At 46.7% G+C, this 26,386-nt stretch overlaps 1 long non-coding RNA gene across 1 annotated transcript in view; it reads right to left on the bottom strand.

Moving 5' to 3' along the window:
- The window catches only part of LOC138298671 (uncharacterized), a 54,439-nt gene that overhangs the window by 18,506 nt on the left and 9,547 nt on the right, over positions 1-26,386 (bottom strand). Inside the window, exons 2-3 of the long non-coding RNA XR_011204708.1 lie at positions 4,295-4,346; positions 559-703 (exon numbers count right to left, since the gene is read on the bottom strand). This is a non-coding gene — a long non-coding RNA (uncharacterized lncRNA). The remainder of the gene's footprint in view (positions 1-558; positions 704-4,294; positions 4,347-26,386) is intronic.

Genomic DNA, 26,386 nt, shown 5'->3' with positions numbered 1-26,386 from the left:
TCCAGTAATGGGATAACCCTAGGAGTTCTGGAGCTGAGGTGCCTTGATGAATCTATACCTGGATACTGGAATGACAGACCAGACAAGAAGTGGGGTGCACAGTAAAGATTTATGCACAGTCTCTGGTACTTACTTAGAAAAGGGTGCTTTGGGTAAAGATTGGGGGGCACTGGAGCACAATTTGTTGTCACCAGTGGCAGTTTAACAGGTAAAGGAGTCTGCAAGCACTGTGTGCACTGCCAGTACAGCTTTAGAGGGAGTAGAGTCAGGAAAAGGGTTGTTGTAAACGTGATTGAGGTACATTATCAGAGCTGAGTGAAGTCTCCAGTGCTGTATTATGAAGGAGAGCTATGATCGAGGATTTGTAGAGCTGTGTATGCATCCAATTCTGGAATAAAGATGCTGCAGGCTACAAAAGAGGTGCACCTGCAGAACTGTGCATAAACTCCAGGAAACATCTCTCAGGCTTCTGCAAGTATTTAAATGGGGACATCCTGTGAATGTGTGCACAAAGCTGTTGTCTGCCATACAGTTGTGAGAGGAAGTGCTTCTGCTTACCCGGGCTTGCTTAAGCTCCTCATAATGCTGTGATCAGTGCGGTGTTCCAGCCCTTCCTCCAGCTGATTCCAGTGAAGGAAGAGGATGCAAAAGTAGTAAGAAGAGCCTATGTGCGTGCAGGGGAGCGTATGGACGAGACAAAGAGCTGCAATAAAAAACAGGAATTAAAGCCTTGTTTTGAAGTTGGAGGTCAGAAGAAGCGGCTGCGTGCCTTTCTTTAAGCAACACAGCGCCCGCTTCACTGCCGCTGCTCTTCATGAAACATGGCCGTGAAGTGGGCGCCATGCTGTTAAAAGGTGCGGCCGCACATGCACCCACAGAAGTTCCTGTAAAGAAAAGTTCCAAAGACATGAAATATAATGGCACAAGTGGAAGTGAACATGTCGGCCCACAATACTTCATGAGAGTTAACAATTGTGAAAAAGGTGGGACACACAGCAAGCATTAGCCACTTAGAAGCAAGGAATTTTAAATGACACTGACAAAAGCAAATCGAAAGCAGGAGGCTACAGTGTGAATACAGCATGTCTCAAAGACAGCACATGCGCGCTGCCTAGGCTCGACCTGAAAAACGATCAAATTCAAGGCTCGCTGCCTTTTTTCCACGACAACCGTATTTATTGTAATTTTTCACAACCCAACTACTATTAGGGTAGGTTGTCAATGTTGTTCAACATTGCACGCTATGATTTATTGTTATTAAAAAGGAAGTGGGGGTGGACTTGTAACCAACGGATATGGGGTTGGAGTTATTATCTAGATTTCTGCACCTACTGATAATAGAGAGTTCTTTCATGTATATAAGAACTCATGACTTCTGCCTCAGCCGTGGGCTTGACCAATATTCCCTCGGGCTTCCAAATGTATAACATGACAGGCTCCACAAAGGGGCAGGTGTAGACATGTATTTCGTAGGGCTTTGTTTTGCAGATTGATTTAATCTATGATTTTCTGATCCCTCTTTTTCCCAGTTTATCCGTGAAATGAAAAAGATACACTTTTATATACTTCAAGGATTTTTGCTCTAAATCTGGGGTAGGTTGTACTGTACTATTCTTCTAAGGTTACTTCTACTAATCACTGATTTAGTTATTCTGTCTGGCACTGGCTGCTTCTTCTTTCTGGTTTCTCGGATCTATCCATTTATCGCAACGGCTAAAAACATTACAATCTGGAAATCTTGTGCATTGTACATCCGGGAACTATCTTGATTATACACGGGTGATTAATTTGATGCTGGTGTGTACCACTTCTTATGGGGGACTTAGCCCACTATCGGGTGGACTGATGCTTTTCACACTTACTGTGTGACTTATTAACAAATATCCCTTTTGATATACCTGTACATAATTGTGACACCGTATGTATTATCTTTACAGCCTCGAAAACGTCATGATGACGAAACAGGTTTTGGCTGTTCGAACACATTGAAAGAGCTGTCTATGAGAATATATCATGGATTGTCATACAAAATGAGATGGAGGATTCTGATTATTTGGAAGAGACGTGTGGTCGCAGGACATTCATTGTGCGCTTTGCTTCGTTATTTGTATGGACTTGTCAGTCTAACTAGGGGTCTTTTCCAGCTGGACATCTACACCCTAGGTGGCTAGTCGTGTACACCAGGATGGCACCATAAGCAAAGAGTATTTTCTATATATAACAGTACTTCTATTATTTGTAGGTTTGTCTTGGGATGTGCAAACAACAATAGCACAGTCGCAGTTTACCTTTATTTTGAACCCCATTAATGTACTGAGAGGGGAGATAAGCGACCTAAAGCGAATAATCCTTAGGCTTGTGGACACTTTGGCCAAACCAACCTGGGGGCCTTACATGAGTCGCAAACTTCTGAACACCTTAAACTTTGATTTCACTACTGCTGTACTTCTTGGAGGTCCTAATAAACTTGAAAATAATTTCCAAGAACCTTAAAGGATGTATGCTAGAGGTACTGCCAGAGGGGTGGGAAGGAACTTTGAACATGTTGGTTATGTTTACAAAGGAAGGAATAATTTATTTCCCAACAATAAAGGTGCAGATCCATCTCTAGTTCCTTGTATTTTTAAAGTTCCCTGTCTGAATTTAACAAATCCCTCCTACATCCACTGCACTTCTTCAAAATCAGTTCAGAACATTAGTTTTTCTATTCCCAGATAATGAATTCAACTGGGTCAAATGCTGGATATGATGAAAGTCCCAAAACTATATTTTGGTGTCATAGAAAGCAGACTCTTTAACAAACAAAATTGTACACTGGATTTGGAATGTCCAACATTGTTATGCAATTGTTTATTCAGGTATTGTTTATGTAAAATGTTATGCTGCAAATGGGGGTCAATGAGATTCAATTCAGGTAAAATTGACAAGACGCAGAGTTAGCCGAAGGCTTGATTATGCTAGACCAGCGCAGTTCCCCCAGAGGGATCTGAAATTCAGTTCAAGCTAGAACTCCTGAGTGATCCTCAAGGGGGACCCGGGCACAATAAAGGCAAGAGTTGTGAAGCTATGCAGGTTGTAACTTCATTCATAGAAAGAGGCACAACGGCACTAGACTGACTGCCTTTAGCCTTTTTTGCCTTAAGGGAAGACAAGGCTCTGATAGATATTCATCATGGCATCTATTGGGCTGGTCAGGAAAGTGATGAAACTATCCATCCAGATACCCAAGGAAATTCGTATAAACCTAAAGAGTGTATAGACAATAAACTGACCCCAGAAATTGTCTCTAGCACAATGGATAGTTCGAGGAGACAGCATGAATAAATCTGTGAGAGACCTCAATCCCGCCCCATGCAATTAACTGATAACTGGGCCACAGCTCACACCAAGTTCCACAACAGACACCGACAGCAGCTGGAAAAGACAAACCAAAGTGTTAGGAGGAGATGACGCCGACGTCATCAAGAAAGACAGTGACAGTGAAAAAGGACTCTTTCCTTCAACATCAGGGGGAAGTGCAAGGATGCTAGGAAAGGCTACAGACCAAGGAGGAGAGAGTCCCAGATACAGGAAGCGATGCCGGCTTAGAGGCCACGGACAAGGAGAGAGAACACAGAGATAACTTGGAAGCTTCAGAAAGTGCAGAAGGTATTGAGTTTGCGATATCAGGAGGCCCGGGAAAGAACTCGAGGAAGTTATGTCTACAGAGGAAGACTTCTGAGGACTGGAGCAAAGAGTGGTTAACACTGCCAGCCTTCACTCAGGAGCCTGCCACAACTCTGGAGAGTGTGGCTTTGTCAGTGAGTGATGCCAGAAAGGTCTGAAAGAGGGAACCCAAGATTTATTTATTTTTCTTTCTTTAAGGAGTCACAATCACAAGGCCACTTAGGGAGAACCTTGGGCACTGTGTACAAAGGGAAAAGGATACCCTTACTCACAAGTTCTGTTTGGTGGATTTTTGTTTCTGAATGCGCCACCAGGTCATACGACATACGAGGCCTACATTCAGCATTTGCTCAAAGCCAGGACAGAGAGAAATCCTGGAAGATTAGGGGAGATAAGAGAAAAAAAAAAACATCCCACATGAGCTATGGGAGATAACCCAGAAATATACTCAATATGATAGGGCCGTACAGCTTCTTTTTTGTTCAGTTACTTTATACGCTTGATATCTCATGGATGATTGGTGATGGGATAAAGGAGATCAAAACTCCACACTGACTGATTATCCATGGGAAGTACAGGGGTTACAGAGACTCAGCTACTTTATTGCATTAATCTTCATTTTACTTACAGTAACCTTCTCCTGTTTTCTGAGGGTGCTGTCTGCAACCATCTTGCAAGAACTAAAAAGGAATACAAGAAGAGATAAATATCCATATAACACCAACCATCAGGAGAGACAGCCTTGACAAACTGTTCATTACCTTGCTGATACTGTATCAAAGCTTCATATTTAGCATGTTTTAATCTTGATTGCATTCTCACTTTGGGGCTGTTGCAAGATGCCATTTTTGTTAGTGCTCCAGCCTTTCTTGTTCCATAAAATGATCGGTGGAGCGAGGACGTGCAGTTAGCGTCCCACACAGGGGGTAATCCTTCATTTTTAACCTTTAGGGTATCTGTTTAGTGTTTTAAAGCTGTGCAAGGGTAAAACTGCTGCTAAAGAATTGTATTTTAATAATATTTTAACATCAATTGAATTTGCACTTTGGGGGCCGCTGCGAGATGCCATTTTTTGTTAGTGCTCCAGCCTTTGCTTGCTCCATAAAACGACAGGCGGTGTGCAGCGCCCCAAAGGCAAGCATATCTGCACCTGTCCATGCCCAAACAGGACCAGGGGCAAAGAACCATGTCTCTCCCTCAGTAAGTAAGATAGTCTTATCTCCCTGAGCAAATAATCGTGGTACGAGGGAATCCTGAGGAGAACTGTTTCACTCTATTAATGTTCATACCAGAGAATCATCTTGTAGGAACTGTCCCTTCTCCTTGCTCGAGAAACAGGTTATTAAAGAACACACTTTAGATAAAATCAGCTGGCACATGTTCTTAATTAACTGTAGATCTCTACTGGCACACAAGTTAGATATCTACACCTTGAGAAATAACAAGAAACCTGATGCTCTCTTCCTTATGGAAACATGGCTCCATGGTGAGTCTGGACTTGATCTTGTTGAGGCTTTACCCCAGGTTATTATATCATATGCAAAGACCATGAGAACGAGAATGGAAGAGGGCTAGCCATCATTCTCAAGGAGGAATTCAGCTGTACTACTGACACTGCACACATCGCAGACTGCGAAAGCATGACGTTTGTGATACATTTCTCCTCTACAACCACTTTCTCTGGGATTCTATTACATAGACCCCCGGTCCAAGTGGGAACGTTCTTCTCTCTGTCACAAAGGGTACCAGGACCCACTCATGAGAGAAGCCACCTGCTCGATCCAATTTGTTCTTTGGACAATGTGCTACAGGCCCTTGAAACTCTGCCTATTACCTGGTCAGATCATTTTCTGATTCTGGTTATTCTGAACTTTCGACAATCATCTGCCAATGCCAAACCAGCTTGCAAAACAAGCTGAGTTTGGTCCAAATTACCTACTGACACCTGGAGAGATGCAGTTCAGTCTTCCAGACCTCTGCTAGGGTCCGATACAGCCTTAGCAAATGATAGTATTGCAGATTGGCTGGAGTCTACACTTGATTCGGTACTCCTGAAAAAAAACTCACACGAGGAACACCCAGGTAAATTCAGCCCCCTGGTACACCTCCAATCTTTGAAAACTCAAGCAAAAGTGTAAAAGAGCTAAGACGGTTTGGAGGAAAGACTATGGGGAGTTATCTAAGCAGAAATATTGTGACACCATTAGAGCATACAAGGATGAAATAAAAAAAGCCTAGGTGGCATATTTTTAAGAGAAAATCAATGGGGCCTCAAATTCATCACATTAAATTTTCCACCTGATGAAAACTATTTCAGAGCCCATTTCTAATAGTCCAGCTCCACAAGCCTCCACCACAAGGTGTAATGATCTTGCAACTTTTTTCAGATGAAAATTCAGACTACTAATGACAAGTTTCGAAGTGCTTCACATATAACTACTGCTAATTTCAAGGAAATCCTGACGGGTACCAATCTGGCCATACCTACCACATTCTCCCCTCTAACTTGGGAAAGTTTTACTAGGCTCTAAAGTAAAATTAAATCAGGCTCTTCGAAAGATCTGGTGCCAATCTATTTTTAACTAAGGTAGCTGATGTGGTCTTCCCCTTGCTGCTTGACCGGGGTAATCTTTCTTTAACCAAGGGCGTGGTCTCAAGCCTGTGAAAACAGTGCTTTAGAAAAAAAAACAACCTCGACACTCAGGAGCCAGTGAATTATAGGCCTATCTCCCTCTTGCCTGGAATAAGTAAAACATTTGAAAAATATGTCAACATTCAGCTTTCTGAATACTTAGAGGAAACAATTTCTACAAGTGACACGCACCAGATTTCACCCCTATCATGGCAGAGAGGTAGCTCTCCTGACAGTGAGTGAAGACATTAAAAGTGTCTAGATCAAGCAAGATCAGTAGCAATTATTCTCCTAGATCTTAGTGCAGCGTTCAACACTGTAAGTCATGATATACTCTTGGAGAGAATTCAGAATACAGGAGTCACAGGTATCGCTCTAGCATAGCTAAAATCCTTCCCGAAAGACAGGACTTTCCAGTTTTTTAAGGGGGATTGTATATCTGATGTATTTCCCCTTAAATGCGGTGTATTCCAAGGCTCCTCATTAAGCCCTGCCTTATTCGATCTGTGTATGAATCCACTGGCTGACATTGCCTCCCCTTTGGGATCTCAATAATTTCATAGGCAGACACACGCAACTGGTATTCTCACTGACCCAGAATCAAGACACAGTATCTTCCACTTTGGGCCCCTGCCTTGAGTCGGTTGCCAAATGGATGGAAAGCTCCTTCCTTAAATTGAATGCAGACAAAACAGAGCTTATGATCCAGGGGAACAACATGAACACTGCATTTGACATCTGTTAGCCTAGACGTCTATGTCCCCCTCCTGTTCCAAAAGCAGCTGTAAAATGTCTTGGACTGTGGCTGGATGGATCGTTAGCATTTGACTCCCAAGTCATAAAATTAGCTGCCATCTGCCACGCAACTTTGAGGATGTTGCGTTAAGATTCTGCCTCTTCTTCCCTTTACCTCAAGGAGGTTTGTTGTCCCGGCTCTCGTTTTGTCACGCCTGGATTATGGCAATTCACTGTATCTGGGGGCTACCAAAGCCACTTTAAAGAAACTTCAAGTAATCCAAAATTCTGCAGCACAGACTGTATACAACAACCTGAGACATCATTCCGCCTGTTAGGCCAGACGTCATCTACACTGGGTACCCACAGCAGACAGGATTGACACCGCAATTAAAAGACTGGAAAGATGATATGGATTAGTGCATGATGTCTGAGAAAGTCGTTTATTAGAGTCGGGATGCCCGAAAAAATGGGCTAGAATTTGGGCACGTCGGAATGACTAGAGAGGGCACTTATGTACTTCCCTGACCTTGAAACTGGACACAATGTGGAACCCTGATCATCTTGGTCGAATGTATCCATGAGCAGGTAGGGTAGGGGGCCCGAGCATGCCCTGCTGGCGATGTAATATTGTGAATTCCTCTCCACTACCGCAGTTGTCTTTGATGATACATACCGACTGTGCTTTATGTGTACTTGCCTTGTTTTGAGTAAAAAAATCTTATTAAAAAAGACTCCCTGTATGTCTCGTTTGTAGACCTGTGGGCTGCTTTTGATCTAGTTCCAAGGGCAAAACTCCAGCAGGTAATGGATAAAATGGGTGCTTCATCTGGGCTTTTGCTCTTGATCCAACAGATATACACATATAACTTTACCAAGGGCAGGTGGGCTCCGGATGGGAAATCCACAGAGGACATTCCAATCAGAACAGGAATTTACGAGGGCTGTGTTCTGGTGCCCACCCTTTTCTTGCTGTTCATTGTTGGCTGCATTACATATTTGATGGACTGTAAAAACGATTCACCAAAAATGTCTGGTTCAAAGGTCCCACGTTTATTATTCGCCGATGATACACTTCTTTCAAATACCTCCAAGGGTTTATGTGTCCTTTCTGAAATATTTAGGGCCTGAGTTAGAGTTTAGCAGAGGAGTTACTCCATCACAATGGTGATGGATAACCGGTCCATCGAAATCCCATAGGATATAATGGGATTTCGTTTTCGGCGGACGGATGTCCATCACTGTTGTGACAGAGTAACCCCTCTGCCAAACTCTAAATCAGGCCATTAATCGTGTCTGTAAGAGTCATGGCCTGGAAATAAATGGAACCAAAATGAAATATATGCTGTTCCACTCACAGCAAAAAGAAAAAAGGAAGTGTAGCACTGAAAAAAAAGGTAATAAAGAGGGTTTCTGAATTTTACTGTTCAGGGGTGAGACTCACTGATTGTCATAACTGGAAGGCCCAGATTGAGAAAAGCTCATTAATTTTGAAGCACCAAGCTTGAGAAATAATCAGGGTTGCCAGTCAGGCCTCAACCTATCCTAATTCTCTATCCCTAGAAATCTATAAGGTGCAAGCTCGTGGACCAGCGTTTACAGAGCAGAACTGGAGGTTAGTTGCAAGTTAGATTCACTTGAGAAAAGTGAGAATACCTTTTGTAGTGTTGGCCAGTGTGTGGGCCAGCCCACCCTGCAAGGATTTGTAGGGGTTTAATGAAGATTGCCCCTCCTCTTTGGGTCTGAATGGCCGCACCCTGGCATGACATAGCCGAGGGCTTTTAGGTGTGAGCCAGGGGGAGAAAAGTAATTCAGGCTATCTGCCATAAGTTAATAAACTGCATCCCGCATCACCCTGTCTGCACAACTCAGCCACCGCCCTAGAGCCAATCTATGCGGCGGAGATCTCGCAACAATTAATATGCTTCTCGGAAGCAGAGGGCCCAGGTAATTTCTTTCCAAGTGGGAGACACCATCTTGGTGAAAGACCGCCACCCTGGAGGGAAGTTCCGGTTGCCTTTCGAGACAGACCCATGGACTGTGACTGCTGTGAAGGGAACGATGGTGACGGAGAGAAGAGGAGCCGCAAATGTGACCCGGAATGTGTCCCAGTTCATGCGTTTTTTCTCCGCTGCTCCCTCAGCCTGCGCTGATGATCTGGCAGCATCTGGGGATCACTGTGATCAGGAGGGTGCCCAACCTCGGCCCGACACCCCTGCAGGACAAGGGTCCTCGGCAGCCGCAGGCGCTGCGGCAAGCCAACAGGTGCCTATGAAATCATCACTGTCAGCGCCAGTGGGAGACCCCACCCTAGAAGGTGAGCCGTCCAGCACCGGGAGGAGCCAGGGACTGTTGTCAGGGAGGTCTGGAGGCGGGCAGTACCTTCTGAGGTACAACCCCCAACCCTTCCTGGCGCTATGCAGATTTCGTAGCTGACTAACAAAGACACTTAAGGAACATTTTGGGGTTGACCACTTCAGTTTGTGTACACTGAATTTTTACTATGTTCTCTGAGTGAGATACTTTTGGGTTTTGTTCATTTGTTTCCAGTTGGGGAGGAATGTAGTGTTGGCCCGTGTCTGGGCTAGCTCACCCTACGAGGGTTCGTAGGGGTTCAATAAAGATTGCCCCTCCTCTTTGGGTCTGAATGGCTGCACCCTGGCATGACGTAGCCAAGGGCTTTTAGGTGTGAGTCAGGGCGGGAAAAGTAATTCAGGCTATCTGCCATAAGTTGATAAACTAGCCGTTTAAACGTACCCAACTCCTGTGTCGTCATTGCACTCAGCAACCCTACACCTTTATCAAAACAATGCTGAAACTCCCAACTAGTGCACCGTTACTCCCATTAAGATTTGATTAAAATTTTAAATCAATTATTAATATTGCCAACCTAAACCAATTTTGTTTTGGAATTGCCTATGGACAACAAAGGAATTAGTGCCCTCTGGAGAATGTTTGGGGGACATATTAGGTACTTCTTCGTTACACACAATCCCTTGGCTATGTTATATAAAAACATGATTGCATTGGCTGGGACTGAGTGAGTATTGGTTGCATCCCTCATCAGTTCCAGCAAGGGCATGCAAATCTGTGAAATCAAGATACTGGAGCACTGTACTAAGCTCTAAGTTCTGACAGCAGCCTTTTGGTCTGTGGCGGTTAAGTGCGTATTTCAATTTGAGAAATTCATTTCTGGCATTAATCTTCTGTTTAGCACGGCTTTGTTTTATCAAATTTAGATTAGGGATTCTCTCACTTGCTGCTTTTACCTGTTCATAGATCAAAAAAAGCAATTTACCTAAGTTATGTCCTGTGGGTAGTCAGGCAGAAGAGATTGAGGAGCACGTGTTCTTTTTTTGCAGAGTTTATGCGAAGCATCGTGCTCAGTGGATTATCCCTCTGTCGTACTCTGAGAATCAGAAAGCGACACAATGCACTAAGAATATGCATGACAGACAATAAAAGCTGCATTGTTCTCTCAATTTCAAAATATTTCCAGTCAATCTGGCGTATACATTCTGAGAAAGATGTCATATTATGATTTGTATACATACCTCAAAAGCACAGAGCACTTTAGATACAATTTTTCTGAATTAATTTTGGTAGGTCTTCCCTGCAGTGAATTTTGGTACAATAGGATGCTTTCCCTACAAACATAGGCTTCCCTGCTAAAGTTTGTAAACAATATGATCTTATAAGAGAGAAATGATTGATAGTTAATTGATTTGGGCCAGAGCCCGGCAAATGAGCAAATAGTATATTTTACAAGTCTGCCCAGTGAATTTTCCAATGTCTTCTGGTGAGCATAGTGGACCCTTTTGAGGTTTTTGCTGACTAGTTTTAGACTTGCTTACTATATCTGTCAAGTATCATCTCTCTTTTATTTTTTATTTTAACTGACTCAGTATGTCTGGAATGTTGTATTGATCCAGTAAACCATATCACTGCATTTTGCACTTTTATGAGCTGTCAATATTTTAATGTTTTTACAATTTTTATGTGTACTTCTATGGCTACGTTAACCGAAATAAAGTTTTGATGATGATGTTCAACCATACCATTTGCATAAAGTCATAAAAGTGTAATCTTTTGATGCTTGACCACACGTATTCAGAAAAAACACTGTTGCCAGATTTCACACCATGTGAAATGCCAAACTTCAAGAAAATGTAATTTTGTACGGGAAGTGTGAGATTGGCAGCCATACTAGGTATTGACACCACTTCAGGAAATCTGCAATATTCATCCAATACTACTACAAGATGCTGAACTGAGACAATAGTTCCGTAAAATTCAACAAATATTTTGTCCTGCATTGTTTTCTGGAGAGGTGACATCGGAAGAGACTCAGGAGGTCTTTCATTTCCAAGACTTTTACATAGGTTACAATTGCCTCACATTTTCTAAACCGTCTGATCAAGGAAAGGAAACCATATCTCTTAAAACAGCAGCCCATTTTTGGCAACAACTCCATGATGTCCTTCATGTTTCAGTTCAGTCACTTACTTACTGCCTGTTATTCAAGTTTCTGTATAGTGCTGTGGTTCAGGGTCTTCATTTCTGTTTCCACAGTTGTATTCCAGGTATTCTCTGGTCTGCCTCCCTTCCATTCACCGCCTAGGGTCCAGTAGAGATCTGTTCTTGTGACTGAGTCTTGTTCTCTTCTGAAGTTGTGCCCTATCCATCTCCATCTTTTTCTCATAATGATGGTGTTAGAAATGGGGTCTCTAGTTGGCAGTCGGTTTGCACCCTGTCCAAGTAGGGACCCTCACTCTAGTCAGGATAAAGGAGATACCCGCTTAGATAACCCCTGCTCACCCCCTTGGTAGCTTGGCACGAGCAGTCAGGCTTATCTCAGAAGCAATGTGTAAAGCATTTGCACATAACACACAGTAGTAAGTGAAAACACCACAAAAGGACACCACACCAGTTTTAGAAAAATAGCCAATATGTATCTATATAAAACAGGACCAAATCCGATAACAATCCAACATACAGTAATAAAAATATGAAAGCTGCAAGATGTACTTAACAATACAGTTCCTTGAAGTCGATAACTCCACCTGGGGCTATCACGGCGTTGTGAACAACAAAACCAAAAGTTCAGGCTGGCCTTGTGTCGCGTGCCAGCTGCGGTGTCAGGAAGACCCACAAACAGTACTTTGGATTCGCAGGGCGTTGTGATCCTTGCAGTGAGCTCCAGGGAGCGGCGTCGCTGGCGTCGGTTCCGGAGTCGGTGCAAGAGTCGTCGGGCCCTTGAAGTCACGCACCTTGGGGATCGAACTCCGGGCTGATGAAATCAGGTGTGCTGGCGGGGATGGCGTCGGGGTTGCGGTGCGAAGCGGGACGATGCGATGTGCGGTGCCCACAGGTCACAGTGCAGGCAACAGCTCGGTGACGCCGTCCAGCGACGTCGGTGAGACCAGGGCTGCGGTGTGAAGCGGGGCGGTGCAATGTGCGGTGTCCACAGGTCACGGTGCAGGCAGCGTCGTCGTTGCTGAAGCGCTATCGTCTGTGGGCCGAAGCCAGCGGTGTGGGACGGTGCTTCGTGATCCTCATGAGCGGTGTCCACAGGCCACGGTGCAGGCAAGGATGCCTGGTGACGACACTGGAGCCGATGGTGCTGGCGTTGGTGGACCGGGGATGCGGGACGGGGCGGTGCTTCGTGCGCCTCACGAGCTGTGTCCACAGGCCACGGTGCAGGCAGCAGCGCCGGTGTCAGCAGGAGCGATGTCGTCGGGGATGCCCAAGCTGTGGTGTGAGCAGGTGACGCCGGAGTGCGGGCCCACAGGTTGTGGTGCGAGCAGCGGCTCGGGGAAGTCGTCCGATGACGGCGTTGGTGAGACCAGGGTCGCGGTGCAAAGCGGGGCAATGCGACTCCGTGCGGTGTTGGCAGGTCACGGTGCAGGCCAGCCTGTCATTGGCAAACTTCAAAGCAAAGTCTCAAGTGTTTGCAAGATCCTTCCTTGTCCAGGCCAGGCCCCAGACACTCACCAGGGGGTCGGAGACAGCATTGTGTGAGGGCAGGCACAGTCCTTTCAGGTGTGAGTGACCACTCCTCCCCTCCCCTCCAGCACAGATGGCTAATCAAGATATGCAGGCTACACCCCAGCCCCCTTTGTGTCACTGTCTAGAGGAGAGGTGTGAACAGCCCAACTGTCAAACTGGCCCAGACAGGGAATCCACAAACAGGCAGAGTCACAGAATGGATTAAGCAAGAAAATGCTTACTTTCTAAAAGTGGCATTTTCGCACAACCTTAAAATCAACTTTACTAAAAGATGTATTTTTAAATTGTGAGCTCAGAGACCCCAAACTCCACGTCCATCTGCTCCCAAAGGGAATCTACACTTTAATCAGGTTTAAAGATAGCCCCCATGTTAACCTATGAGAGGGACAGGCCTTGCAACAGTGAAAAATGAATTTAGCAATATTTCACTGTCGGGACATATAAAACACATTACTATATGTCCTACCTTAACCATACACTGCACCCTGCCCTTGGGGCTACCTAGAGCCTACCTTAGGGGTGCCTTACATGTAAGAAAAGGGAAGGTTTAGGCCTGGCAAGTGGGTACACTTGCCAAGTCGAAGTTACAGTCAAAACTGCACACACAGACACTGCATTGGCAGGTTTGAGACATGATTACAGAGCTACTTATGTGGGTGGCACAACCAGTGCTGCAGGCCCACTAGTAGCATTTTGATTTACAAGCCCTGGGCACCTCTAGTGCACTTTACTAGGGACTTACCAGAAAATCAAATATGCCAATTATGGATAAACCAATCCACAGTACAATGTATATGGGGAGCACTTGCACATTAGCACTGATTAGCAGTGGTAAAGTGCGCAGAGACAATAAACTAGCAAAAACAGAGTCCAAAACCAGGAGGTCAGAAGGCAAAAAAACAGGGGAGACACGCCAAAAAGCTGCCAGGTCTAACAGATGGTGTTCATGCTCTCTTGCTTGCGTCTGGTGACCAATTACAGTCAGAAAAAGTGTCTGATTCATCTCAGGTTACTGGTGTTGAAGGTTGATAGTGTGATGACATTGCTTTTCACCATTTTCCAACATTTTGTGCCATACAAGTGTGGACAGAACACAACTTTGATAAGTCTCAACTTGGAGTTGGTGCTGTAGTGAAATGATCTCCATACACTGTTCAGCATTCGGAAGGTATTCACGGCCTTGTTTAGTCTTCTCTTAATTTCACTGGCTGTCCCTCCATCATGTCTTATACTATTGCCTAGGTAGGCAAACTCTTCAGTCATGGCTAGGTCATTTCCACACACCTTAGTCAACTGTCTGGGATATTGAGTGGCATGACTTCTGATTTCTTTGTGTTGATCTTCAGGTCCACTTTCTGTGTATTTATTTTGAGGCAAGGCATCTTTTCCTGCATATGCTTATGTGTGTGAGAGAGTAAGACTAGGCCATCTGCATAGTCAAGTTCCTCCAGTGTACACAATAAGGTCTATCTGATGCCTCCCGCTTGGTCTTCTGTTTTGTGTTGCATCACCCAGTCTGGTCTATGACTAGGTTGAAGAGCATCACTAACATCACACATTCCTGTCTCAGACGGTCTTGACTTCAAAGCTATAGTCACTATCTCCCACCTTTCAGGTAAAATTAGCATAGAAGCTCTTGATAAGGAAACCTGTCTACCACAAGTATGTGAGAGGCTCTCAGGGTATGCCAGAGGCTTTCACGATGGATACTGTCAAAGGCTCTTTCTAAATTAATGAAGTTGATGTATAGTTGTCTCTGTTACTCCATTCCCTGCTTTATGAGGTTGAGTAGAGTAAGGATCTGCTCAACATACCTCTGCCCTTGCGGAACCTAGGGGCTCATTACAACCCTGGCGGACGGTGTTAAAGCGGCGGTAAGACCGCCAAGAGGCCGGCGGTAAAAATTTGGGAATTACGACCGTGGCGGAAACCGCCAACAAAGACAGCCCCTTTAACACTCCGACCGCCACAGCGGTACAAACAAACAGCGCAGCGGTCACCACCAACAGACAGGCGGAGGACAATGTACCGCCCACACTATTATGACAGTCCAATCCACCACCTTTTCCGGGGCGGATTCACCGCGGATAAAAACACAGCAGAAACAGGAATTTCGAAGGAAAAACGCTCACCTCTACACACTCCACGAGTAAGGAGGACACCATGGGGCCGGAACTCCATATTCTTCCTGCGATAGTCTTCCTGCTCCTGTACCAGGAGCACCAATGCTGGCGGCGAAGACCACGGTGAGTACTGCACCTACGCCACAGGGGAGGGGGAAGGCAAAGCCACAGTCTCTCAAGACTCTACAGGGGGTGGTTTGCCCACTGTTCAATCATGGGGAGTGCAAAGCCACAGTCTCTCAAGTCTCTCCAGTGGGTGGTTTTCCCACTGCTGCTTTCCTGGGGAGTGCAAAGCCACAGTCTCTCAAGTCTCTCCAGTGGGTGGTTTGCCCACTGCATTATCCTGGGGAGTGCAAAGCCACAGTCTCTCAAGTCTCTACAGTGGGTGGTTTGCCCACTGCTGCATCCTGGGGAGTGCAAAGCTACAGTCTCTCGAATCTCTCCAGTGGGTGGTTTGCCCACTGCATTATCCTGAGGAGTGCAAAGCCACAGTCTCTCAAGTCTCTCCAGTGGGTGGTTTGCCCACTGCATTATCCTGGGGAGTGCAAAGCCACAGTCTCTCAAGTCTTTACAGTGGGTGGTTTTCCCACTGCATTATCCTGGGGAGTGCAAAGCCACAGACAGTCTCTCAAGTCTCTCCAACGGGTGGTTTGCCCACTGCTGCATCCTGGGGAGTGCAATGCCACAGTCTCTCAAGTCTCTACAGTGGGTGGTTTGCCCACTGCTGCATCCTGGGGAGTGCAATGCCACAGTCTCTCAAGTCTCTACAGTGGGTGGTTTGCCACTGCTGCATCCTGGGGAGTGCAAAGCCACAGTCTCTCAAGTCTCTACAGTGGGTGGTTTGCCCACTGCTGCATCCTGGGGAGTGCAAAGCCACAGTCTCTCAAGTCTCTACAGTGGGTGGTTTGCCCACTGCTGCATCCTGGGGAGTGCACAGCCACAGTCTCTCAAGTGGATAACAGTCTCCACTGGTTCTGGAGGGGGCTTTGTGCCCAGAGTGCTTCATCCTGCCAAGGACAGAGGTAGTGGATGTTATACTCCACTGGTTCTGGGGGGGGGGGGGGGACTGGTGCCAAGAGTGCTTCATCCTGCCAAGGACAGAGGTAGTGGATGTGATACTCCACTGGTTCTGGAGGGGGACTGGTGCCCAGAGTGCATCACTCACCCGTGACAGTCCCTGTGGCATCAGTGCCCCTGCCGCTCATGGGCTACCGGTTCTTGAGTAGGCGGTCCTTGCCCTGTTCAGCGGTGCTTGCCCTGTTCAGCGGTGCTTGACTTGGCGGTCCTTGCCCTGTTCAGCGGTGCTTGACTTGGCAGTCCTTGCCCTGTTCAGCGGTGCTTGCCCTGTTCAGCGGTCCTTGCCCTGTTCAGCGGTGCTTGACTTGGCGGTCCTTGCCCTGTTCAGCGGTGCTTGACTTGGCGGTCCTTGTACTGTTCAGCGGTGCTTGACTTGGCGGTGCTTGCCCTGTTCAGTGGTGCTTGCCCTGTTCAGCGGTGCTTGACTTGGCGGTCCTTGCCCTGTTCAGCGGTGCTTGCCCTGTTCAGCGGTGCTTGACTTGGCCGTCCTTGCCCTGTTCAGCGGTGCTTGACTTGGCGGTCCTTGCCCTCTTCAGCGGTCCTTGTCCGGTTCAGCGGTGCTTGCCCTGTTCAGCGGCGCTTGACTTGGCGGTCCTTGCCCTGTTCAGCGGTGCTTGCCATGTTCAGCGGTGCTTGACTTGGCGGTCCTTGCCCTCTTCAGCGGTGCTTGACTTGCTGGTGTGGTGGTCCTGTGGCGGGGCGTCCTGTCCACTAGCGCAGGCGGAGGTGGTGGGCAGTTCATCGTCCATGCTAGTGTCAGGGGCCCCTTGTAGTGCCACAGTGTCCCTCCTGGTGTTGAGTACTTCCTTCAGCACCCCTACGATGGTGCCCAGGGCAGAGCTTATGGTTTTGAGTTCCTCCCTGAACCCCAAATACTGTTCCTCCTGCATGCGCTGGGTCTCCTGAAACTTGACCAGTACCGTTGCCATCGTCTCCTGGGAGCAGTGGTATGCTCCCATGATGGAGGAGAGGGCCTCGTGGAGAGTGGGTTCCCTTGGCCTGTCCGCCCCCTGCCGCACAGCAGCCCTCCCAGTTCCCCTGTGTTCCTGGGCCTCCGTCCCCTGGACCGTGTGCCCACTGCCCCAAGGTCCCTGTTGTTGTTGGGGTGGTGGGTTATCCTGGGTTCCCTGTAATGGTGGACACACAGCTGATTGACGTGTCCTGGGGATGGAGGTATGGGCCCGCTGGGTGGGTGCTGTGCTGGTATTTCCAGAGGGGGGAAGGTCTGTGGTGGCCTGTGTGAGGGGAACCGACTGTCCCGAGGCCCACGATGGTCCGGGCTGGTCATCTAGATCCAGGTGGACAGAGGTACTGTCATCACTGTGGGCCTCTTCTGTGGGTGGAGTGGAGATGTCTGGACCCTCCTATCTGGTGACGTTGGGTAGTGGTCCTGCAGGGGTGGAAAGGCATGATTATTGCATCTGTGTGTGGCATGGTGTGCAATGGGTGGGTGAGCGTGTACCCCAGTGCTGGCATTCCTGTGTGGGGGCTTGTGTGATGATAGTTTAGGGGGGTGTATGGGTATGTGCAGTGGGCATGCTTTAGTGATGGGTGTCCATGCGTTGGTGTTGCATGCAGGGCTTGGTGTTGGGATGGGTAGTTTGTGATATTGGTACATTTGTGAGGAGTTGGAGTGATAGGGGTGGGGGTATGTGATAGCATGCAGGTAGGGTGGGGGATATGGTAGTTAAAGTTTTGACTTACCAGAGTCCATTCCTCCAACAACTCCTGCGAGGCCCTCAGGATGCAGAATCGCCAAGACCTGCTCCTCCCATGTTGTTAGTTGTGGGTGAGGAGGTGGGGGTCCGCCGCCTGTCCACTGAACTGCCTGGTGGTGTCTTGAGACCACGGAAGGCACCTTCCCCCATAGGTCGGTCCACCTCTTCCTGATGTCCTCCCGATTTCTTGGGTGTTGTCCCACTGCGTTGACCCTGTCGACCATTCTTCGCCATAGCTCCATCTTCCTTGAAATTGAGGTGTGCTGCACCTGTGCTCCAAATAGCTGTGGCTCTATCCGGACGATTTCCTCCACCATGACCCTGAGCTCCTCCTCCGAGAACCTGGGCTGTCTTTGCCGTGCCATGGGGTGGTGTAGGTGATGTGTGGGGTGGTGTCTGTGGTGATAAGTGTGGTGATATGTAGTGGTGTGTGGTGTTTTGGGCGTGGAAGTTGTGTGGGTGATGGTGTTGTGTGCCTGTGGATGCTAGTTTGTGGATGATGGTGTCTCTCTCTGGCCTTCTCTCTGTAATAGTGATCGTAGGGGTTTGTTGGTGATGTGGGTGTGTGTTTTATATTGTATTGGGTGTGTGGGAGTGGTGTGTGTATGTGTATCAGGTGTGGGTATTTCGAATTGTCCAATGTGGCTGTGTTTTGTAAGAGTGTGTGTATTTTGAGCGCGGCGGTGTGTACCGCCAATGGAATACCGCAGTTGAAAGTCCGCCGCATAGATTCGTGTGTCGTGATAGTGTGGGCGTATTTCTGTTGGCGTGACGTCGGAGGTTTTATTTTCGCCAGTTTATCACTGACCTTTGGTGTGGCGGACTTGTGTGGATGTCTGAATTTTGTCGGATTCCGAGATGTGGGTCATAATAGCTGTGGCGGAATTCCGCGGCCGCGGCTGTGTGTTGGCGGTCTTCTGCACGGCGGTAAGCAGCTTTTACTGCCAATGTTGTAATGACCGCCCTAGTCTGGTCTTTTCGTAACTGTTTGTCCACAACATCAGAAATGTATTGTATAATTATTTTCACCAGGATTTTACTCAGGATTGACAAAAGTTTGATTCCACAACATTTGTTACAATTGGTGAATGCTCTTTTCTTTGAAATCCTGAAAATGATGCCTTGTTTCTAATCAGCTGGTACTCGCAGTGAGCTCCGGAGAGCGGCGTTGCTGGCGTCGGTTCCGGAGTCGATGCAGGAGTCGTCGGGCCCTTGAAGTCACACACCTCGGGGATCGAACTCCGGGCTGATGAAATCAGGTGCGCTGGCAGGGATTGCGTCGGGGCTGCGGTAAAAAGCGGGACGATGCAACGTGCGGTGCCCCCAGGTCACGGTGCAGGCAACGGCTCGGTGATGGCGCCTAGCAATGTCGGTGTGACCAGGGCTGCGCCGTGAAGCAGGCGGTGCAATGTGCGGTGTCCACAGGTCACGTGCAGGCAGCGGCTTCGTCGTTGCGGAAGCTCTGTCGTCTGTAGGCCCAAGCCAGCGGTGCAGGACGGTGCTTCGTGAACCTCATGAGCGGTGTCCACAGGCCACGGTGGAGGCAAGGATGCCTGGTGACGACACTGGAGCCGATGGTGCTGGCGTCGGTGGACCGGGGCTGCGGCGCAGGATGGGACGGTGCTTCGTGCTCCTCACGAGCGGTGTCCACAGGCCACGGTGCAGGCAGCGGCGCTGGTGTCAGCAGGAGCGTCGGCGTTGGGGATGCCCAGGCTGCGGTGTGAGCAGGTGACGCCGGAGTGCGGGGCCCACAGGTCGCGGTGCGAGCAGCGGCTCGGTGAAGTCGTCCGATGGTGAGACCAGGGTCGCGGTGCGAAGCGGGGCAATGCGACTCCGTGCGGCGTTGGCAGGTCACGGTGCAGGCCAGCAGCGTCGTTGGCGGCGGCGCAGTGGTTTCTCCTCTTGGACAGCACAAAACGCACAGTTCCCAGTGCTGCAGGTCATGGAAACTGAAGTCTTTGGTGTCCCTGAGACTTCCAACAGGAGGCAAGCTCTACTCCAAGCCCTTGGAGAATTTTCTCAAGCAGGACACACAGCAAAGTTCACACTTTGCAGTCTTTTCAGGCAGAAGCAGCAACTGCAGGCAAGTCCAGCAAAGCAACACAGCAAAGGGACAGTACTCCTCCTTCAGCTCTTCTCCTGGGCAGAGGTTTCTCTTGATTCCTGAAAGATTCTAACATTCTGGGGTTTTGGATCTTCTTCTTTTGCCCAGTTCTGCCTTTGAAGTTGGCAAACTTCAAAGCAAATTCTCAAGTGTTTGCAAGATCCTTCCTTGTCCAGGCCAGGCCCCAGACACTCACCAGGGGGTTGGAGACGGCATTGTGTGAGGGTAGGCACAGTCCTTTCAGGTGTGTGTGACCAGTGTCTCCCTGAAGCCCAGATATTAGATTTCTGGGTTGTAAAATTTCATTAAGGCACTGCACAGAGTGACTAACAGGCGGCTCCATCCACTTATTACTAAGGGCTCTCTTGTCTCATTTTGGTGCCTGTAAGGGGTTTTATCACTTCCGCTTTGTTTTTGTTTGCATAACTACATACACTGTTTAGTGTTATGGCTCAATGGAGTGACCAAGACACGGGTTATTACCCTGAAGATAATGATAACCAACTTGAAGTTAATTTAGTGGAAGCGCTCGACTCTAGAGTGCAGCAGTCAGTAAATGATGCCTTGGTGAGAGCGCTAGGTCCTTTTTCTGGACAATTGTTAGAGTACGCTCACTCTCAAGGCTGGATGTCTGATAAATCACCTCCTATCCCTGAGGGGAATAATCCTAAAGTAGCCTCAAAATCTAAGGCTAAAACAAAGAAGCTTTCAATTGATGATCCCTCCGAGGACTTACATGCGGATGTGTTTGAGAGACTGCGCAAGAAATTAAATTCGGAGCATAATTATAGCACTTCAGAAGAGTCTCCTGAAGAGGAGGAATTATCTAATCAGGATTCAGACGGTCTCAATACCCCAGCTCCTAGTAAGAAGGCGAAAAAGCACTCCACTTCCCACTTGTTAGACTTTGATCCTTCGGAGATTGTGCATCCTAGGTCTTCCAATTGGCTCCCATCTTCGGAAGTTGCGCAGTATGTCCATGTTAATTTAAGAAGAAGCTTTGATAAAGAGGTCCGTTCACGCATCAGGGCAGAATGCCCTAGACCAGATTTAGATAATAACGTGGCTGACACTCCTGAGTTTGACCCTACAATGGTTACCTTCCTGAAGAAATTTTCAAAGGACCCTAAAAAAGGTTTGGATAGGTCATGGCGTTTGTGTCAGGACAAGCTGCTTCACATGTCAGGCCCTCTGACTAAAATTCTAGACTTGGCTGTCGTCTCTAAGGAGTCGACATCCCTGTTGATACAGATGTCTTATTGGGATGGGCGCAGAGAGCCGTGTGCCAGTTAGGTAACACCAACTGTGCTATTAATGCTGAGCGCAGGAAGTCCATACTTATGCGTATGGATCCTAAACTAGTCGATTTAGCCTCTTCAGAAGCGGGACCAGACGCAGAAGGTCTTCTGTTTGGATCATCCTTTATTAAAGAGTTGGTGATTTTTTTTTCCACTTTTTCCACCCTCGACAAAGCGCAAATGTCCCTTAAAAAAGTTTTTAAGCAAGGCCTTTTTGTCAGGGCCTGGCGTTATGGTGGACGAATGCCCGGCCGGGGCTCTTTTGGAAGTCCCCAAAACTATTACCCTAGAGGACGGGGTAACAGGTCTGGAGACCAATCCGATGCCACCTTCTACCCGACTCGTTCCAGAGGTGGTAGACCTAGATTCCGCAGGGGACATCGCAGAGGTAAACAAGGAGCGATTCAGGACTCCTCCTATTCTGGTAAGCCTTATTCAACCTTCTCAAGTTATTCTTGGGGGAAGAGTGGAATTGTGTGTGGAAAACTGGAGAAAGATTTCTGGAGATCCTTGGATCCTTCAGATGGTGTCAGGTTTTGATCTGGAGTTTATCAGCACTCCGTTTCAACTGGCTCCCCCTGCACAAATGATTTTTTCCCAAGAAAGTCAGAGGTTTATAGATGTAGAAGTGCAAGCGTTATTAGACAAAGGATCGATCGTTTCCTCACCCCCTCATCCCTCTGGGTTTTGCAATCCCATTTTTGTGGCAGACAAGAAAGGAGGAGGTCATCGTCTAGTTCTGAATCTAAAAGACTTCAATTCTTGGATTGTGTACAGACACTTCAAGATGGAGGGGATTCACATGTTAAGAGATATCCTTCTAGAAAGAGACTGGATGGTAAGATTAGATCTAAAGGATGCGTACCTGTCAATTCCGATCTTTTCCCCTCACAGGAGATTTCTCCAATTCCAGTGGAAAGGTCATTGTTTGGAATTCACAGCTCTCCCGTTCGGCCTGTCCTCAGCACCTTGGTGCTTTACAAAATTATTGAGACCAGTGGTGGAAAGGTTGAGAAACAAAGGGGTGCTTCTAATCATTTATTTGGACGACATCTTAGTGATGGCGCAGGATCCACAGACTTTGCTGATGCACTTGAAATGGACAATCAGTCTATTACAGGATTTGGGTTTCCTTATCAATGCGCAGAAGTCATTGTTGAATCCAACCCAAGTGATAGAGATTTGGGTTTCAAGATCAACTCAATTCAGGCACAGTTGATGCTTCCCTCGTTAAAGATTCGCAATATCAAGAGGGAATTGAGATCAGCTTTAGCCAGTCTGACTATTTCTCTAAGGAACATTGCCCGATTGGTGGGTCTTTTGGCATCTTCCATTCAGGCCATCTTTCCTGCCCCCCCTGCACTATCGAGCTCTACAGAGATTGAAGATCAAATACTTAAGACAGGGTCTGAGTTACTCGGCTTTGATTCCATTATCCACAGAGGTCAAGGAAGAGATCCAGTGGTGGCTTCACCACATGGAGGCATGGAACGGCAGAGCCATATTCGGGTCCCATCCAGAGGTTGTGATAGAATCAGACGCCAGTCAGTGGGGATGGGGAGCCCGCTGTGGGTCTGTAGTGATTGGGGGTCACTGGTCAATGACGGAGCAAAATCTCCACATCAATTGCTTAGAACTCCTAGCGGGGTCGTTTGCGATAAAGAGTTTGTCTCCTTTCAAGACAGACTGCTGCATCTTTCTGAGAATGGACAACATCTCAGCAGTACGATATGTCAACAAGCTTGGGGGAACAGAGTCCAGGGTCCTAGCGGAGATAGCCAAGGAGTTTTGGCATTATTGCTTGAGTCACAGGTTGGTAATTCTAGCGGAATACCTACCGGGAGTTTAGAACACTATTGCAGACTGGAACTCCAGATATCTGACGGACCCCAGCGATTGGAGGCTGGATCCAATTTCTTCCAGCAGATAGTCTGGGAATGGGGTCCTTGTGAGACAGATCTTTTTGCGTCTCGCCTCAATACTCAGATTCCGAAATTCTTCAGCTGGAGACCGGACCCTCTGGCCTTAGTGACAGATGCCTTCCTACAGAATTAGTCCCCTTTTTGGGTTATGCGTTCCCTCCGTTTCTATTGATTTCCAGGGTCCTGTCTTAGGTTCGGAGACAGAAACCAGACCTAGTCTTGGTGACTCCATTTTGGAGGTCTCAACACTGGCTCCCCATTGCACTTCAGTTAGCTTGTGCTCTTCGGTTGCTCATTCCTCCGCGTCAGAATCTTTTATTGAGTCCGGAGGGCCTTCAACATCCACGTTGATGGCATGGATGGTTTCAGGGCAAAATGGAAAACCCCAGGCTTTTCGCAGCAAGCTGAGAACTTTATTAAGCAAGTCTGGGCCTCTAGCACTCACAAGAGATATGCATCTGGATGGCGTAGATGGGATAGTTGGTGTAATGGAAGGAGTATCAATCCCTTGGAGTCAAATATTGAATTGATTCTTAATTTTCTGGCCGAGCTAGCTTCTTCAGGTCTGGCCTATAGGACTATTAATAATTTTAGATCAGCTATTTCTCCTGGGCATAAACATATTGATGGTAAACCAGTGGGTGAACATCCCCTTGTTTGTAAGTTATTGAGAGGCATTCGATTTTCTAATCCTCCTCAGGCCAAATATTCAGTGTTATGTGACGTGAACATTGTGTTAAAATGTTTAGATTCTTGGCCTAGTAACAGGTTTTTATCCCGTAAACAGCTTTCAGCTAAGTTGGCTATGTTGTTATGCCTAATTTCCTGTAAGAGAGTTTCGGATGTCAAGGCTTTGGATTTATCTGGTACAGTTTACTCTCCTAATGGTGTTACTTTTAATATTTCAGAAGAACTAAAACTAATTGCAGGTCAGTAACTTACCCTTGGTGTCCGGATAACTCAAAATTATGTGTGGTACAATGCTTGAAAGATTATGAACTGGTTACTGAGGAGTTTAGACAGACCATGGATGGCCAATTGATCATTTCTTTGCAGAAACCGTTTAAACCAGTTTCCTCAGCCACGCTCTTGAGATGGATTAAATGATTAATGAGTGAAGCAGGTATTAATACCAGTCAATTTGGAGCCCATTCTGTTAGGGGAGCTATGGCTTCTAAATCTTATACTCTAGGCTCAAGTTTAGAGGATATTATGAAGACAGCAGACTGGTCTTCTGAATGTACTTTTCGTAAGTTTTATTATAAACCTGTTGTAGATGTTGCCTCTGTTGTTATTGATCAGCTTTGAACTAGCATAATCTGAGCCTCCGGTCCTGACATAGAATAAAAAAAATTCTAGTTTACGCGTCAATAATTTTCAATTCTTTTAAGGACACGGAGGCGAGGATTATCCCTCCTGTTTATTGTTGTTATATTCAGATGTGTTCACCTTTTCGAATGTGATATATTTATGCCCTCCCTTTGTTATCTTTAGAGAAGTATTTAAAGAACGTTTTGCTGGATAACCTGGCAATATGAGGTATTATATTTATTGTTGTTTATCCTAGGATCTGATCAGAAGAATTCCTGATTTGTGATCACGATGGCTTTGGTGGAAGACGGTCTTTTACCTCAGCTCGTAGGATGTTTGATTCGACTTGCAGCTCCTGTTGAGTTATCTACAGACGACTGGTTTTGGATGAGAAGAGTTATAAACCAGCATCTACAGAGGTAGTTTGTGAAAGAAGTTGATTGGTTATCTGTTTGGATAAAGAAAGACGATATGACTTTGAGGGTCATGAATATTATAGACTAAGGTCAGCTCGGTGATTGGAGCATGTGATACTGGGTTAAGAGCATCATGGGATGTGAAGTTTTTTGTTAACTGTTATTTGATTGGCTGCTGTGTTTGGGTCAGTAAAGAAAGAGATAGCATAATCCTCGCCTCGGTGTCCTTAATAGAATGCGAAATTTCCTAGCTATCGTGAAGGAAAGTTTCAATTCTATTAAGGACACGGAGGCGAGGATTATGCAGATCTTTCTTCACTTTTTATTAATTAGCAAGTTCAAAGTTAAACACAAAATGAACAAAAAAATGACAAGTTCCATGAAGCCGCCGCCATGGTAACCAGTATCCAATGAGGTTCCTCCATTAACGCTGGTATAAATATCCTCAAATGCGTCACACTTCCTCGACTTCACTGCGGAAAGAATCCTGGTAGAGTCAATTGGTTGTAGTTTCGGAACCTACAAAAAGATGGTGTAATTAGGGCCCAAACCGATAAGTCAATGTCGCATTCCAATGTCAATAAAGAATGGAATATACGCATCTTAAAACTTGAATCATAAATACAAGCATAATAACTATCAACTCCGCTTAATGTAAACTAGACATATGAGCAAAGATAATAAATAAATAAGGGGATAGATGCAAATATACCACCTCAATACGAAGATACAAGTGTTCGGGTGGGAAGAAACTCGTGAGTAGTATGTGGGTGGGATAATCCTCGCCTCCGTGTCCTTAATAGAATTGAAACTTTCCTTCACGATAGCTAGGAAATTTTGCATTCTATAGCAGGACCGGAGGCGAGGATTATGCAAGTTCAAAGCTTACCCAGCACCAGTGAGGCTGCTTCATGAATTGGTTTAAAGTAAAACTTTTTAAAAGTAGATTCAGAAGACCAATCAGCCGCATGCATGATGTCCTCTAATCTACCCCCCATCTGTATGGCTTTTGAGGCCATGGCTCCCCGGGTAGAATGGGCGCCAAAAACCTGAATATTGATACCTGCTTCGGACAGAATCCATCTGACCCATCTGGCAATGGAAGGAGAAGAAACCGCCTTAAACGGTCTCTTTATGGAAATCAACAATTGATTTTCACCTGGAGGACTATGATTCACGGTCACGTCCTCATAGACCTTGAGACATCTAACGACGCATAATTTTGGGGAATCAGGAAAAGCTGGGTAGGATACTGACCTGGTATTATTCTTCGTTCTCCTTGAAGTAGTAAACGTGACTCCTTCTGGAGTAAAGACTCGAGCTGATACATCCAGTGCCCTGATATCTGACACCCGTTTACATGAAATGAGGCACA

This window comes from Pleurodeles waltl, chromosome 1_2 (assembly GCF_031143425.1).
Source record: "Pleurodeles waltl isolate 20211129_DDA chromosome 1_2, aPleWal1.hap1.20221129, whole genome shotgun sequence".
Lineage (NCBI taxonomy): Eukaryota > Metazoa > Chordata > Amphibia > Caudata > Salamandridae > Pleurodeles > Pleurodeles waltl.
This window is presented reverse-complemented; position numbering and strand designations above follow the sequence as displayed.